Source organism: Corvus hawaiiensis, chromosome 9, assembly GCF_020740725.1.
Source record: "Corvus hawaiiensis isolate bCorHaw1 chromosome 9, bCorHaw1.pri.cur, whole genome shotgun sequence".
Classification (NCBI taxonomy): domain Eukaryota; kingdom Metazoa; phylum Chordata; class Aves; order Passeriformes; family Corvidae; genus Corvus; species Corvus hawaiiensis.
In genome coordinates this window covers 19,791,378-19,807,404 of record NC_063221.1, presented here as the reverse complement: position 1 = coordinate 19,807,404, position 16,027 = coordinate 19,791,378, and the positions used below count along the sequence as shown (strand labels likewise).

General features: G+C 37.0%; 1 long non-coding RNA gene across 2 annotated transcripts in view; it reads right to left on the bottom strand.

Moving 5' to 3' along the window:
* The window catches only part of LOC125329824, a 44,816-nt gene that overhangs the window by 16,227 nt on the left and 12,562 nt on the right, over window positions 1–16,027 (bottom strand). Inside the window, exons 3-5 of one of the 2 annotated variants that reach the window (XR_007205288.1) lie at window positions 15,024–15,139; window positions 13,091–13,346; window positions 5,349–5,377 (exon numbers count right to left, since the gene is read on the bottom strand). This is a non-coding gene — a long non-coding RNA (uncharacterized LOC125329824). The remainder of the gene's footprint in view (window positions 1–5,348; window positions 5,378–13,090; window positions 13,347–15,023; window positions 15,140–16,027) is intronic. The other variant, XR_007205289.1, reaches the window with a different exon arrangement.

Here is a 16,027-nt window from a genome sequence, read left to right as displayed (position 1 = left end):
GTAAGAGAAAATTACTTAAGTGTGTAAAGTTGGCATGCAGAACAAAATTAATCCCATTTACTGAACTTTGTTCCTGCTTAGTTTCAGTCATGTAGGGGCCGAGGCGATTACCTAGCTCATTTCACAAACTAATTCTATGAAATGCTAACAACAATCCCTAAGTCACCATTTGCTTTTACAAACACATCTAGCCTGCCGTGCCATTGCCAGCTGATGAGTGATGAGAAGCATCAAATCAAAGTAATTAAGAGAAATATAAGAAAGATGGTGCATCTTAATGACAGGCAATATTTATTTTGCCCCGCAGATGCCCACTACAGCTCGATGGTCACTGCAGGAGAGAATTATTAGCGGCAACTTATTCTGATTTTGTGAGCCAATTTGTACTTGGCCTTTTAGAGTCCATCTAAACATTCATATGAACTGCAAGAGGAATTTTGTAGTTGAAAGTGTGCATAAGCGGTGATTGCAGTAGAATGGCTGCCCACATAGATGTAGTGTGGAGGGACTTACGGGTCCCTATTCCATGTCAGCCAAAAAGGAGGAGGGACTTCTGGGCCAGGCAGCCCATGTGGAGCAGTCTGAATACCAAGATCCTTGTACTGCTCCTATTTATTCATCATATTAATTCTGTGTTTTTCTGCTAAAACAGGTGCAATCAAGGAGAAAGTGCCTCACACGACACACCAGTGATCAGCCACATGCCACACGCAGTGCAGCGCACACATAACCCACAGGCTGTTTTCAAAATACTGTCTGAAAACAAACACACAGAAAGAAATCAACCCCATTTGCAGGAAGTCCTCACGGAAAACATGAACACTGTCTTCCAGCATACATGGGGTGACAGGGAAGGATGTTTGATTAGCTCTTCAGTGTACTGCTGATGACTCACAGGGAATTATACAATACTCTTCTGTTGGGGAGAGTGATAAGATACAGGCCATGCAGAGACAAGTCAATCTGGCTCACGTCCCTTTAACAGAAGGTGTGTTTAATTTAATAGAATTATATCCTCTTAGGGTTCCCCATGAATGGATAAAAAGGTGATGGCCAACACTGGCAATGTGTCTTCAGTTTAATCCAATACTTCCCTATTCCTGATGTTTGGAAATGGTGTTCTCAAACCTGAATTAATCTAGTTACAATTCATGAAATGTTTCATACAAAATTCATGATGGTTTCTATACAGCAGTAAGAAGATGGAGACTCCAGTCAATTCAGGAACCCTGTTTCTATTTAAGCCATCTGAGACTAACAAGCCTTCACAAAGTAAAAGAATGATGGAAGGCAACCTAGAACTTTGGTATGGAAGTCTTGAGATAAGGATCTGATAAAAAAATCTATTTTGTGAATGAGAATTTAAAAAAAAAAAAGAAAGAAAAGAAAAGGAACCTAAAAACTTAAGTTGTTCCCAAAAGAAAAAGCATTTTAAGTTAATAGCCACAGTGAAAAAGAAAATCCCATATGGAATGAATAATTTTCCTAACACGTCTTTTTTAATTTGGAATAAGATTTGTGATAAAAATGTTAATGCTGGGGTTTTAAGTGACAGAATATTATTCTAACTTATTCCTTTAAAGTCTCAAAAAAAAAACCCTCACAAAAGCTCCTTTGTTAGGCCTAGTTTAGGCCACCTTAAAGCTCCTTTCAATCAAAGTACAGCTTCTCATTAAGGGAAAAATGATTATTAACATCCTCATTTTGCTTCCTCATGTGAATTATTTGCATTCAAAAATGTGCACGGCATTAGTTTCAGGGTAAATGCAAATATGACAGCGGGATTTCTCACCAAGCTCCTTTTTATTATTAGCTCTTTTTATGCCCTCCATTTATTATTCCCTCATCATTTTTCACAATGTATTAAAATGTTACATTTCCTAAAATAATAATATTTTCCTTCATTTGGTAATTGTCTCAGTCCAGTCTACAAAAGTCTCCATCACAGTGCCTACAGTCTATAATTTGGAATAGTTTATAATAATTGTTCATCACTGCTTAGGGGAGCCTTGGGCATTAGCTATCACAGTTACAGAATCCCTACTCTCCCACTGAGTACGTGATTATTTTAGGTGAAGTTCATGTAGCGGGGGGATAGGGCAGGGGCGTGGCAAAGCTTATATTGTGACTGTCCCTGATAGACTCTCAGCTGGTGGTCTGAAGATAAATTGAGATGTTTTTCAGTTTTTTAAGCTTCATCTGTCCCATGTCTGCCAGAAACAAGGTCAGCTGTAAAATATATTTGGAGCTTATTTTAAATACAACACCAAAAGAAAACAAATAAACTATTACTCTGACTCATCTTCCTGACATTTTAAGAGAAATGATCCTGGATGCTGAAGATTAGTCAAAACATAGTGTGTTCAGTTAGAACAAAATCAAGTTACCAGTGGCATACTCTTTGCCAGGGTTGTATTTGATAAACTGATTACAATTACTTCTTTTTTCCCTGGTCATATTAAAGAAATGAAAATAGATCTGACTAATAAAAGCAAACTAATAAAATCATTTGATCATCCTGATTCACCGCACTTCATCGTGCCAAGCTTCCCTGTTGACTCTCAAATTGTTATTGTCACATTCTCAAGCATTTATTACACTCAGGATGACTTACATGTCCCTTTTTTCTGTCACTGTGTTGATGTCCATCATCGCACCATCACCACCATTTAATTGCAGCAAAGCAAAGACCGCTCTGATACCACACAGTGAATATGAAATAATGTTGTTTCGGAGTAACATATTCTGCAATAAAATCATCTACCGTGATCTGTATTGACGTGAACACAGATAACATCAAATTCAGAGTTGTATCTAAGTACATTTTAAAAGAGTTCATGGTTGATATAATTTTTAATTTTCTTCCAGAGGAGGCCCTGAGATTTGCCATGATATCATTTACCACTATATCATTGAAGCATTGCTACCGAGTTTGACCTATGATGTTGAAAATGACTGAGAGGAGTAGAACCCATAAAGCTGTTACTGGCAGGATATATGCTAAAGGCAGATCATATCCTATTTATATCTTTCCTATGCCTTATTCCATCTCACTTACACAAAGGTATGTGCCCATTTTGTACTCATGAGTGTCAGTGTGAGTAATCTATGTAATTGTGAGTTCAAGTAGCGTAACTTACTGCCTTGGAATTTGTTCCTTGTCTTAAAGTGGTTTCTGAGTTATAGTGGATTAGTTTTCTGCAGTGTTTTGTGGGAGAGAGTTACCTTAGGGATCATAATGAAATGCACCAGAAAGAGCTAGAAGTGAAGGAAAAAGCAGAAACACATCATCCACATCATCTGGCTGTGATCCAATTAGCCAAATTAAAAGCAGCATAAATCAACTCCAAAGATTGTTCTACCCATGTGGAATCAAGACAGACATGAATCGTGAAGAAGGAATATGAAGGATAGGTGTGGCAGGGAATTCAAGAGACTGCAGGATAAAATCCTTACTCACCAATCTCTTAACAAGGCTGCTAAGTGTTACTACAGGCATTTCTAGCATTTGTAACAGCCAATAGTGAATGTCATATCGAAGTAATCTTTTGAACCAAAGAAATTCTAACAAGTGTGCTTATATGCTCTTTTCTGTCTTTTCTTCTCTATTTCCCCATTCTGATATGAGGATATGCAGCACTTATTATATGTTTTTAAAGACATATTTGGCTCAGCTACATTTCTCTCATTCTTTAACCATAGATAATTAAATCAGTAACTTATTCCCTGTTCTTTTCAGAGGTCCTTCAGAGCACTAAGCCTTTCATTTGGGCAAGTAGTACAGCTTATTAAAATAAATTAATTTTAATGCCATCTAATTCTGCAATGATCAGTTAATTATGGACTCCTGTTTGGTTTCTAGTCCAAGATGAAGAAATAAAATCATCACTTGACAATCAGAGGAGTGCATTTCTATGATTTAAACCATAGTATAGTACTCAGACACGCCCTGAGTATCTCATTATTTCAGGAATAGTAAGGACAGGAGTACAGGTTGCAGTGCAAGGCTGTATTGGCTGTTTATTAATTTTTGCCAGTCAGCTCTGCTTCCACTTCCTTCACCGCACAGAGATGTTCTGAACAATGGACAATAACAGCTACAGTACAGATAGGTCACAAACACAAAACCTGAACTCCTGTCAAAACTAGTAAGATGGTGCCATTTTCAAGTCCTTGTTGAAGGACCAGTTAGCACTTGCCGTAGAAACATTATTTTGAGGGAATACCATAGACTTTATGGTATTAGTACCATAAAGAAATATAAAGAAATAAAGAAAATACCATAGGTGAAAACCACAGAAATCAAGCAGTTCTTCCAAAATGCTTTCAGAGTTTTCTTACTTGGAGAGTGGTGGCTTTCCATCTTGGAACCTGACCTTGCTGTTATATGCAATTATTCTCCCTACTGGAGACAGCAAAGGATTGTTTCAGAGTTATATTTCAGAAGGGGCTACATGTCAGAATGGTTACTCCAAGGAATTATAGTCTGTTCTGTGTTTCTGTTCCACGAAGCTGAAAGCCTAACATTTTTGTTACTGAATCAAGAAAATTTTTACACTAACTGTGCCAATAGCTGTATTATAAGTCTCTCTTCCTTTTCCTCTCAGCATTTGCATTTAGCTGTTCCAAAGTCTGTCAGAATGGGGCAATAATCTCTGTTTGGACCTGTGGTACATCTGGATCACAAGGTGAGCCAAAACCACCCTGTCCTAGGTGAAAGAAGGCAGGATTCACTGAGGGAAGGGTCTGCCGCAAGGCCAAGATAAAGACTGCACTTGACAGAACACCTACTTATATCACATACAGGCTGTTATTCTTTAGACCTGTGAGACCAAATCCTGATCTACACATCTATTGGCTTCCAGCTACATAAATATATTTTTCCCTAGACCAAATTTATAGAAGTATGAAACTTGCACAGCTCCAGGCAGAAGTAGCAGCATGAACACTGACTCGGCTTTGCTGAGGTCATAGTCTTTACAGAGCCAGCAGAAAGGACTGGCCATTAATTTTGTCCAGTATGATTTCACTTTTCTCATTACATGCAAAAGCGTTGTGCCAGACTAGTAGGCTGTGGCTGTAGGCTGGGGAGAATGCATGTCAGTGAGACAGAGCTCATAAAAAAGTGCAACAAACTTCAGTGCGAAGGTTATCCTTGTTGCTAACGATACACCACAATGGAATCTCAGCCCAGACAATAAGGACACTGACAGCACTATGCTAGCTGCAACAGGGCCTCTTACAAGCTCCACTGTGAGGCAAAGCCACCAATGCCCAACACACTTGTGCTGTAATTTAACCACGGCTGGTAACAAACTACCAGAGAGCTGCTGACTCGCTCCACGTACCCTACCCTGGTTGGATGGGGAGGAGATTCCTGGGGAGAGATAAAAACAGTTTAATAATTTAAATATAGTAATATCAATAATAACAGTAAACAAACAATGATAAAATCAACAACAATAATAATAATGAAAAGCAGAGAGAGGGGAATGAAATCCAAGAGAAGCAATGCTGCACAATACAATTGCTCACCACCCAGTAACCCACCTCTTTCCCAGCTGGGGGCTTCTGGCCAAAGCCTTCCAGTTTATACTCTGAGCATGACATTTTATAGTATGGAATATACCTTTAGCCAGTGTGGGTCAGCTGTCCAGGCTTGCTCCCCCACAGTTCTCTTGTGTACCTGGTCACCGGCAGAGCATGGGAAAATGCAAAATCCTTGGTTTAGAATAAACATGCCTTAGTGACAACTAAAATATGAGTGCATCACCAGCCTTGTTCTCATACTAAATCAAAAACACAGCACTGCACCACGTACTAAGAAGTAAATTAACTTTATTGCAGCCAAAATCAGGACTATTTAGAGTCCCTAACACTGCAACCAGACATTTCAGAAAAAAAAAAAAAAACACAAAAATAACCTAACAATTATTTCAATTTATTCACCTATTTTTATTTACTTATTTCACTATTTGTTTTTCTCATAAAAATTTTTAAAAAAAAAATCAAGTCGTTCCAATGTCTTTCTAGTACATGGAGAATGATCTCCATTCATACAGCAATAAGCTGCTTCAAAATATTTTCTAGGGAAGAATATCTCCTTCACCCACTATGAGATTATCTGTATTCAGTTTCACTTGATTTTGTCTCACTTTTATAATGTATGCCAACTTCACCTGCCAGAGAAGTTGAAATGTCTATCAGAATATGGCAATATATATAGGAACAATAGGTCTGGATCTTTTATTAGTAGTCTTTACTGAAGATACACTCTCACACATCTGCAGGCTGAGAAGAAAATGATAACTCTTATAAGATACACATTTTTCAATTCAATAAGGTATGATTGGCATAGCATGATTTAAAAGAGATATTGAAGCAGGTATCTCCTGATAGGTATCTATATGTGCCTCAGTTAAGCACAGCTCATCCAGGACAGAGAGATGAAGGTCAGGATGTTGATCCATTTGAGCCCATTCTTTTAGGAAAAGGTTTATTGATGAGACAAAGTTCTTTATTTTTGGAAGGGTGAGGGGAGCATTTCACATCAGAATGGAAAAAAGGGAGAGGAAATCAGTGAAATACAGGGCTTAAATGACATCTCTGGAAAAGGAAGTACTTTTTCCATGAGTACTTAACAATAAAAGCATATGATAAAAGTAAAACCAAACACATTCAAAATACTGAACCAGAAAACACTACTTAAATACTAACCATTTACAAATTGGCATTTTTCTTCTTAATTTTAAAGGCTGTGAGACATTCTAGGAAATAAGAATCTATATGGATCAGTGCAGGTGTTTTTTGAGAGAGCTATAAGGCAAGTTACATACTGTGTGGAACTTTGCTTGGCTGAACCAAATTTAGCAGGCTATTATTGCCCGTAAGCCAAAATATGAGGAAAAAATAACAAGATACAGTCCATTTTTGTTTGCATAGATGAAATTAACAATTTTCACAGTTTCTGCATCTTCCTGGGCAAATTGAACCCTTAAGCTTTGTCTTGACAGTCTCTTACAAAAAAGGATTTATTTCAGCTTTCATATCAATGCCTTTATCAGATGAAATTTTTACTTAGTCATATTTATATTAATTTAAGTAGCCAGCTCAGTGACTCAGCTTTCTAGGGGGCTATCACCTGTTTTCTTTCCTTTAAAAAAATGGGAGCAATTATTTGTGCTTATGAGAACAATGGAGACAGCAACACACTAAAGACAAAAATATATGAAATTATCCACAGGAAAATTACAGAGAAGCTACAACTGAAGTGCTCCCACTACCTACCCATTTACTGACCTGCATATTAAATTACTTACTTGAGTGAATGACACAGCACAAAAACAATCTGAAAGACCCACCTGGCTATCAACTCATAGAAAATGTCAGCTAAGCTCATTTGTTGATGAATTCTGTTCATATTGATCATTTGCTAAAACCCTCAGTGCAGTAGAGGCTTAGCAAGCACAGAGATTAATTCAATGACAGCATCTATTTTTGTAAAGACACAGATTTGCTTGAGTCTTTGCAGCATGCTCCCTTAATTTGAGATTTAGAAGTGTCCATTGCACTGGAAAAATATAGTTTAAAATGCACAAAAATTCTACAATCCTAACTGGAAAAGATGGTGTCAGGGACAGGAGATTTTTTCCTCATTTTTACATAAACCTATTGAAGCCAGAATTTAATAATGTAAATTGGCTACTGAACAAATGTTGTTTGAAATTAAAACAAATCCAGATTTCTAGTACAGTGGGAGGGTAGAAAATATAGACACACTATATCTTAGTTTTCAAGACCACGAAGTGAAAGAACTATGCATTAAGGGGCGAAAAATGTGACTGACTTGAATGAGACTTCCTATTCTTTTCAAAGTTGTTATCCTCCTGCTGCTGCCAAGGCACCTTTCTTTATTAGTTATGCTATTTGTATGTGGATGAATTCATCCAGCAAACATCTTTTACACTTAGTAAAAATGAGATGTAAGAACCATTACAATGTAGGTGGCAGGGTACTTTTTAGAAAAGACAACAAATTCAGCAGAACAGTTGTTCTAGCACGTATTAAAAATTTTCAAAATGGTAATTCTTCTTGTGTCCCTAATTACTGAACCACACTTCCTGTATCCTGACAGATAGACCTGCTTAAAATTCTTGAAGGGGCTGGAAAGAAATGACGTATCCAGCCCACAGCACCTTCCACCACATCTCTGACAACAGTCAGCTCAAGGCACTCTGACCTCGCAGTTGATTATCTGTGCATTGACAATGCTGTCTACAAAAACCACCAGAAAATTAGCACTTCTGAATGCCTGTTTTGCATTCTTCAAGTACATTATTAGAATTCTTTTGTCAAGAGAAGCATGCTACATCATTGTATTCATAATAAATGCTCTTTGATTTGTATGACTTTGTGTTTGTAATAGACCCAAACAAAGATCTCATTTGTTCTGCTGGCAAAAGCTAATCTGTACAAGGATTTTTTTTTATTATTTTCTGCCGAAACTGCCTTTCTGAGCCTAGAGACTGGGTTAGCTAAAAGCTTCACATTCATTATCTTTAAGGTACCATGTTAATGAAAGGATTTTAATCATTGACATTGCTTTGTGAATTATTATTACACAAACCCCTGCTGTTGAGTAAGACAAAATTAACCCAGTGTAAGGGGCATTAAAAAAATCACAGCTAATTAGTAAGCTAACAGGAACAAAGAGAATGTATAACGAAGATGTTGAGAGGAAGACATGTAAAATCTGTAGCTTCCATTCCAACACTGATCTTTCTATATGGAAATCTTTTTTCTGTCTGATTTGTTCCATTAGTCTTGAGCATTTTTATGTTTTGTAATTAGTTTTCTAAGCCACAATGTCTCACTTCTCTCAAACTGTGGAAATCCAAAGGCTCATAATAGAAAATAGAAGATATTTAAAAATGCTTTTAAATTATTTCCCTGGCGGTCTATATCAGAAACATAAAGTAATTCTCTGGATTATTCTGGGAAATTATTTCCTTATTCTCTGCTGTTCTCCATGAATTGCAGAATACTTTAACTAATCCAGCCAGGTTCCATTGGAATAAGCCCTTCATTTTAATGGATTGATACTATTGTCCAGGTTGTAATTCCATATGGAGCAGATAAATGAAGCTATAGGTTTAAATCACTGCATGGCTTCCCTTTCACACTCCTAGTCATGCTGGTTTCCAATGGGCATCACATCATTGTGCTGATGTAAGAGCCAAGGATGAGACAATCAAATCACAGAGAAGTATTCATGCTGGGTGCCATTTGCTTATAATTGCTCTTTGTAAGTTATAGTTTCAGATAAAGCTCCCGAAATGGAATGAAGATAAAATAATAATTAAGTCTGTTTCTCTTTTTGAGCCTGACAAAGGCTTTAAAATTTTTTTAACGTGTTTGCCCTTCTGTTCACTATTCCACACATCCCCCCTTCTCTCTTTTGTTCATCAGCCTTTTCAGCCTGATAATTAAGACTCAAAATATTTGCCGCAGTTGTTTTTTTTCTGAGACATCAATTGGTTTGTGTTGTAAATGTGGAACAACAATCATCTGGTTCTCTTGTGTGCCAGTAATTTAGTATTTCAATAATCTCTAACTGTTGAAAGGTTTAAAACAAATCAACATTTCTAGCAATTTCCTTTTCTTTGTGGGGAAAAAAAATATGTGAAAGTAACATTTACAGCATATACTCTTCTATTTTCCTTTTTTTACTCCATTTTTATTTTGTGATTTTTATGAGGGAATTAAAACACAGGGCAATTGCTTAGCATAAAACAGAAGACTCACTTCCATAAAAACATAACATTCTTGCACAGGGGCAGTTTTTACAACCTGTATCACTGCTTCAGTTCGCTAGTGCTGAATTTTCCCACTAACTCTTTCTCAAAATTCAAGTAAAATAAAAGAAAGGCAGTATCTAATATATTATGCAAGGGGCAGTACATTTTTGTACCTAGAATTTTCCATGGAAGGTTATTATAATGTTTTGAAAATATTGGCTAACCATTCCAAAAAACTGTAAGTCAAAATTGTGTTAGGTCTGTGACATATACAATGGACCCAGGAAGGGCAATGATAAAACTGGGAACTAGATGTTAAGCACCCCAGAACACATTTTAGAATTATGAAATTTATTTTATTTCCATAATCCTTGGGCAATGTTCCTCTCTCCAGATTATCAAATATTTAGAGAAATGCCTGAGTCATTGTTTTGGGGAAATCTGTGGATACAAATCAGGCCAACTGTCCAAAATGGATTTAGATATCCAGTTTATATAGAACTGAAATTGTTTTCCATGACTGGCCTAGGTAAATCAGTAATAAATCTCAGAACAGAAGCAACCCCACAGGCCTCCCTGCCAGTGTATTTTTTTTTTCATTCAACCTTTTGTTCAACTCCAGGAACAAAATAAAGTTTTTCCAACATTACAAGTTTTCCTGTAACACAACTTTCAGAGCACAGCAAAGCAACACAGAGACTGTTCCTAAAATTTTATCAAAATCCGCGAATGATAGCTGAAAAACTAGGAAGGAGTTTCAAGCTGTGGACAAGAGAGAGGCTGTAGGCTTCTCTGGCTCCTCTAGAAATTGGAAGCAATTCATTAGTCCAGTTGAGAAATGACTGGACAGAAGTCACAGGAGACAGAATTTGGTCTCCCTGTGTGCAGCAGCTGGCTCCCTGGTCCTAGAAATGAGGAACCTTCTGGGGAGTGCAAGATTAAAAAGCTACTCAGTAACATAAGCTCTGCCTCCAGTCAGTATTACTATAATGCCATCCACTTTCCAGAGAGGTTACAGCCTCTCGCTTTACAAAATAGTACTATACAGATGTGGACAAAACTCCTTGGACAATCACAAATAATTCACAAGCTCCTTTCCAAATTTTAGACAATTCTGGCAAAGACTTCCCATGCCTTTTTTCCTAGCCACCAAAGTGGCTCCTTTTCCCTCCTTGTACTAAATCAGTTGGCTTAATGGTGACCTGCCGCAAATTTTGCAGCGTGGAAAACTAGCAATACCTTCGGCTGTAATAACCCCTGCTTATAGAGCATCCATATGTTGCATTTGAATAAGCACAAACTGATAATAAAGAAATTCATTAGAAGAAAGGTGCTGAATTAATTTTTCAGATGTCCACAGCAAATCTCTGTTGTCTATTGAATGTCATGTTTTTACTTATGGTAGGTGGTGTGTATTTATGAAAATTAGATACAAGTCTATCTATCTATATGTGTATGGCTTCAGAAATAAGTGTGGATGTGCATTTGTCTGTAAGAATTGCAAAGGAAAACTGATTAGAAAAATAAGACTATCAACCCTGGTCCATTTGTGCTTTTCACTTTCATATGCTACATGAGTATTTACTCAGATTTCATACTGATGTCTGTGGAAACTGTATGCAAGCAATGAATGCATGATATAAAATAGAAATTTGTTGCTTATAGCAGAGAGATTTCTTTTCTTCTCAATAAATATGATTCGAGCTAGGCATTAAAGCCGGTAAATATAGAAAGCAAGACAATACCCTATTTAAACAACTATTTCATATAGTTCTAAATGTTTCTAGCTCTGTTTCTTCACAGAACTTATGTATATGCTTCTATATTAGAATGCATTTAAGTTTGTTGTTGAGTAGAGTTGAAATTCCACTTCTTTTATTTTTTTTAAACTATGCTCTTACTATTTTCATGTTAAAAACAAAAAAAAAACCAATTTCACACCACTTCTCTATGTCTTATACAAATGATTTACAAAAGTTTTTGAATTTTCATCTTTGCTCTGCTTCTCTACAAAGCAGTTATCAGACCCCATTGTGAACACTTTGGAAAAACACAGCCTGGCTAGAAAATTAGTATTATTTTCTGCTAATATTACTAATTCAACATTTGAAAAGGCTGCTCACTGGGGAAAAATGACATGTTCTCTAAGTCAGAGGAGAAACTAGGGTGATAGTTAATGGGTGTTGGCTGTGCCGCACATATTGTGCATGACGCTGTTCACATTGCAGCTGCCTGACTGCCAGTAGCTGTGGAAGAAATTGTCAACAAGATTTATTGTTAGTTTCACATCTATACAGTTGGAGACGAAAGGCTGAAAGAGTTTTGTGAAGTTCAGTGCTAACTTCTCCTGAACAATAGCAACACACCATGATTAATATTAATGCTCTTACTGGAATAATTTTGCAGCTTTGGAGGTCTTAAAAGTCATTTTCTTGAAAGAGCTAAATCCCTACAATCCTCAGTAATTTTTTTTTCTGAGAGAAGTACTTGACTCTGACTTCAGTTCTAGCCCACAAAATAGCATTTTTTCGGTTTACAACTGGTGTTGGAAACCTCAGACTTTCTTAACAAAAGAAGTAGGGCACACAAAGTAATTAAAAAGTAACCACAGAGGAGGAGCAGATGCTTCTTATTCAAAATTACTGGTTGTAAGGAATGAGGGGAGGGGGTCTGGCAAGGGGGCAGTGGGTTGTCTTTGCACACTTAAGAGCTTAGCTCACCAGTTTGAAAGACCACAACAAACTTGTTATATAAATGTATGAATTCCAGAGGCATGAATTTCAATGAATGCTTCTCTCAGTTTCTGTTCCTGTGGTTTGTGCTTTTAGAGGATGTTTTTAACCTAGCTTCACTAAAGAAAAATGGTATGATTTACATATACTTTATATTGATATGCATTCAAACTTGAGAAAGATAGATTTATTTGCCAAATGCTACAGAATTTAAGCAGAAATCAAGACTCAATATCTCAGGGATTTTTGTGTCTAGCCAGATAGAGCAAAGGGTTTGTGTACTTTGAATGATAAAAGTATTTTGAAGGCTCCTAGGATTGTCTTGCCTGAATCTCTAGTGTGTTTATTTCTTTGTTTCAGAGAGAAATCAACTGAGGTGTATTTAATTACATTTTTTTGCTGTAGAAGACACCTCTAGCTCTGGAATCTTCTTAACTAATAGCTTGAGACTATGACATGAGACAGACTGACAAGAAATAACCACCTGGATTGTTTCAAACAAAAATTTTTGCAAAGACACTAACATGGAGGGGAGAGTGCAGCTACAATTAGAGGACTTACCTCGTGCTACTGGATGTTGCTGCACTCTGTATCAGGATCTTGGAAAGCAAACAGGAAATGGATTCAGGCACATGCAAACACATGCCAGCCAAACAGCTGATAAAAGTCTCTGCATTCATTTTTTTGTCCACTGAAGTGGGTACAGCTTATTGTAAACCCATGAAATAAAAAAATTATCTCTTGTCATCCAATTTCAGGTGGCATTTCCCAACATTGTTGCAGTTATTCAGAGAATTATCTTGGTAGTGAAGGACATCTGGATAACAGACAGCACAAGAGCATCAGAATATGTAGAAAATAGGATGGTAAAAATTTATGGCAATTCTGGAATGACTCTACAGTGTCCTAACAAGTATTAGAAAAACTGACATTTCAGATAAGCAACCAGTTTATCTAAACATTATTTACAGGGCAATCACATTTTTTTTCAGGAAGAGAGCTGAAATTGTAATGCCAATTTAAAAAAACAATAAAATTCACTACCAAGAAGAAAATCAAAACAGTTTGAAAAAGTCTTCTGATGATTAGGCAAACATTATTACAAGGTACAATATGGGAAAAAGTCTGTACAGATCCTTGTGAAAGGAATTAATTGTCACTTTGGTGTTGAGTGTTACTGAAAATTAGATTTGATATTGTATTGGGTTTGCATGGTCTCATTTTGATAGAGGGGGGGAAAAGCATTTTATATCTTTTTCTCCTTCTCTGTTTTAGGATTTTTCCTGTTTTCCAAAATATCTACCATTTTATATTATTCTTCATAAACTTCTATACTCAAATTTAGAAAAAATAGATGATAATAGTGTATTTGAAAATAATATTATAAATATCATCTATGTCCGGTAAATACAACTATTCTTTTCAAATAGGCTGAGAGTTCTAAGACTTGACCACATGTGCATGCTCACATGCAGGAGCTGCCTCTCCAACTCTGCCTACACTGGCTGTCCACAGGGTCACTAACAACCAATACACCCACAGGAAAATTTAGTCCCTTATAGCCAACTAGTTCCCAGAATCAGCAGAAATGTAAATAATGGGAGGTGCTGAGAAATCACTGATGACTGTTGTGCCTGAGCCAGAATAAGAGCACTCACAGAGCTGTGAGAAAATCAAAAGGTATTACAAGGATAAACCAGAGTATTAGCAAGGGTAATTTCTGAGGAAATGAGGCCAGAGGATGAGGTACATGCTGCACTGCATCGTGTCCAAGAGACAGCCCCTCTGAACCCTTTGTTCTAGCTGTTCTATGTTATGCACATGAAATAAATTAGAACTGGCTACAGAAAGGCTAAGTGGAGTAGTTCAAACTTAGTGATTTTGGATGGCAGAAATTTCTGTTAATTCCTTTTTTCTGCAGAGAATCAAATCCAAACTTCACCAGATTTGTCTGAACAGTCCTGCAGACTGAAGGATACTCATCAGCTTTTCTTATGACTGAAGTGACACTTTTTTGGTCCTCTCCCTGGGTAAATACACAGGGTACCACTTCAGTCATAAGCAAAGCTTTCTCTGCCAATCCTGTCTTCTTTCAAGGCTTATATCACTTGTTGCCCCAATATTTAAGTGTTCTGCCTCAAATGGGAAAAAGGTTAATTTTGAAAGAAATTCAAGGAGCCAAGTCCTATCTCCTTAAACATTACTGTGAGCTAACAGGTAGAAACATAACAGTCTGAAAAATAAGTTAATTTGTTGGACCATGGACTATTAAAGATAATTTGTATGAGTAAAGATACAATTGGCCAATTTACAAAGAGGTTAGGTAAGGCAACAAATGATTTAGGAGAGAAAAATTACTAGGTGGTTATACAACAAAAATATTTACCACAGCTGTTTTCAGAGATAGCATTACAGCTCTGTCTCATCATGCCTACTTGATAAGAGCAGTAATGGAAGAGCTATTTTAATTACAAAGAATCAGTGTAGCACATACCATTATTTGGCAGTTGGATGGAATTAATGCTGAGTAACGCAGAAAGTTTCCAGAGATAACATCTTCATTAGTGAGACTATGATGTCCTACACTGACTTGCTTGTAGCTCCACCAGACTGAAAAACAAATACTATCGATTAACCCTTCAAACATAATGAACAATTTTGCTGCATGTTTCCTGAAGAGAAAGAAAAATGATAAAATAATCTGGTAACTGATGCAGGCAGTCATGTGGTACCCTGTTTCCATTTCTCCCACACTCATCTGTTTGACATAAGCCCCTTACCCACTGCTCACCTTCCCTTTTTATGTGTCAGTAAAAGCCTAGTACAGATAAATTAAGGTAGTTCAGAGCATATCCCTGGGTTTCATCATCTCCTCAGTTACCAGCCATAGGACAGATTACAATTTCACAGATGCTAGGAGAGGAGATATTATAGCAAAGCAGTAGTGCCACTACCGACAAGGTTAAGATGGCACTTCCATTATAAACACCTATTTGCAGTGGCTTATAACTTCAGGCTAAAAATTTCTCTGAGGCTGAAACTGGGCATATTTGGGCTCAGCTTGGTAATGGTTTTTCCTGCCTCTTCATACCATTTTGATTAGGTGTTCGTGATATGAGAATGCAAACAAATGTGTCTCTGGTAGTTTCAAATGTCAATGAAATGTGTTTCTTTCATGAAAAAGCCTGGAGGACAGGATGTTCCTCTCATGCTAGCAGCCATTTTATTGTGCATTATTTCCCCCCAAAAGATAATTTTTGAAGTGACAAAATTTACACCATTTTTTCCAAAAAGCATTCAGGGCAGCTAAGGGACCCTGCCAGTTGTCTCTGAAGGATGTGCTGCATCCCTCTGAGTCACAGGAGCTCCCAGTGCTCACCAGTGCCATGCATTCCAGGCCAGTCTTTGCTTACGGCTTCGATAAAAGCCTCCTTCGGCAGAACAGCATTTTTGGGACTTCAACATATCAACCAAAACTTGCGTAGTTTGGAATGAGGA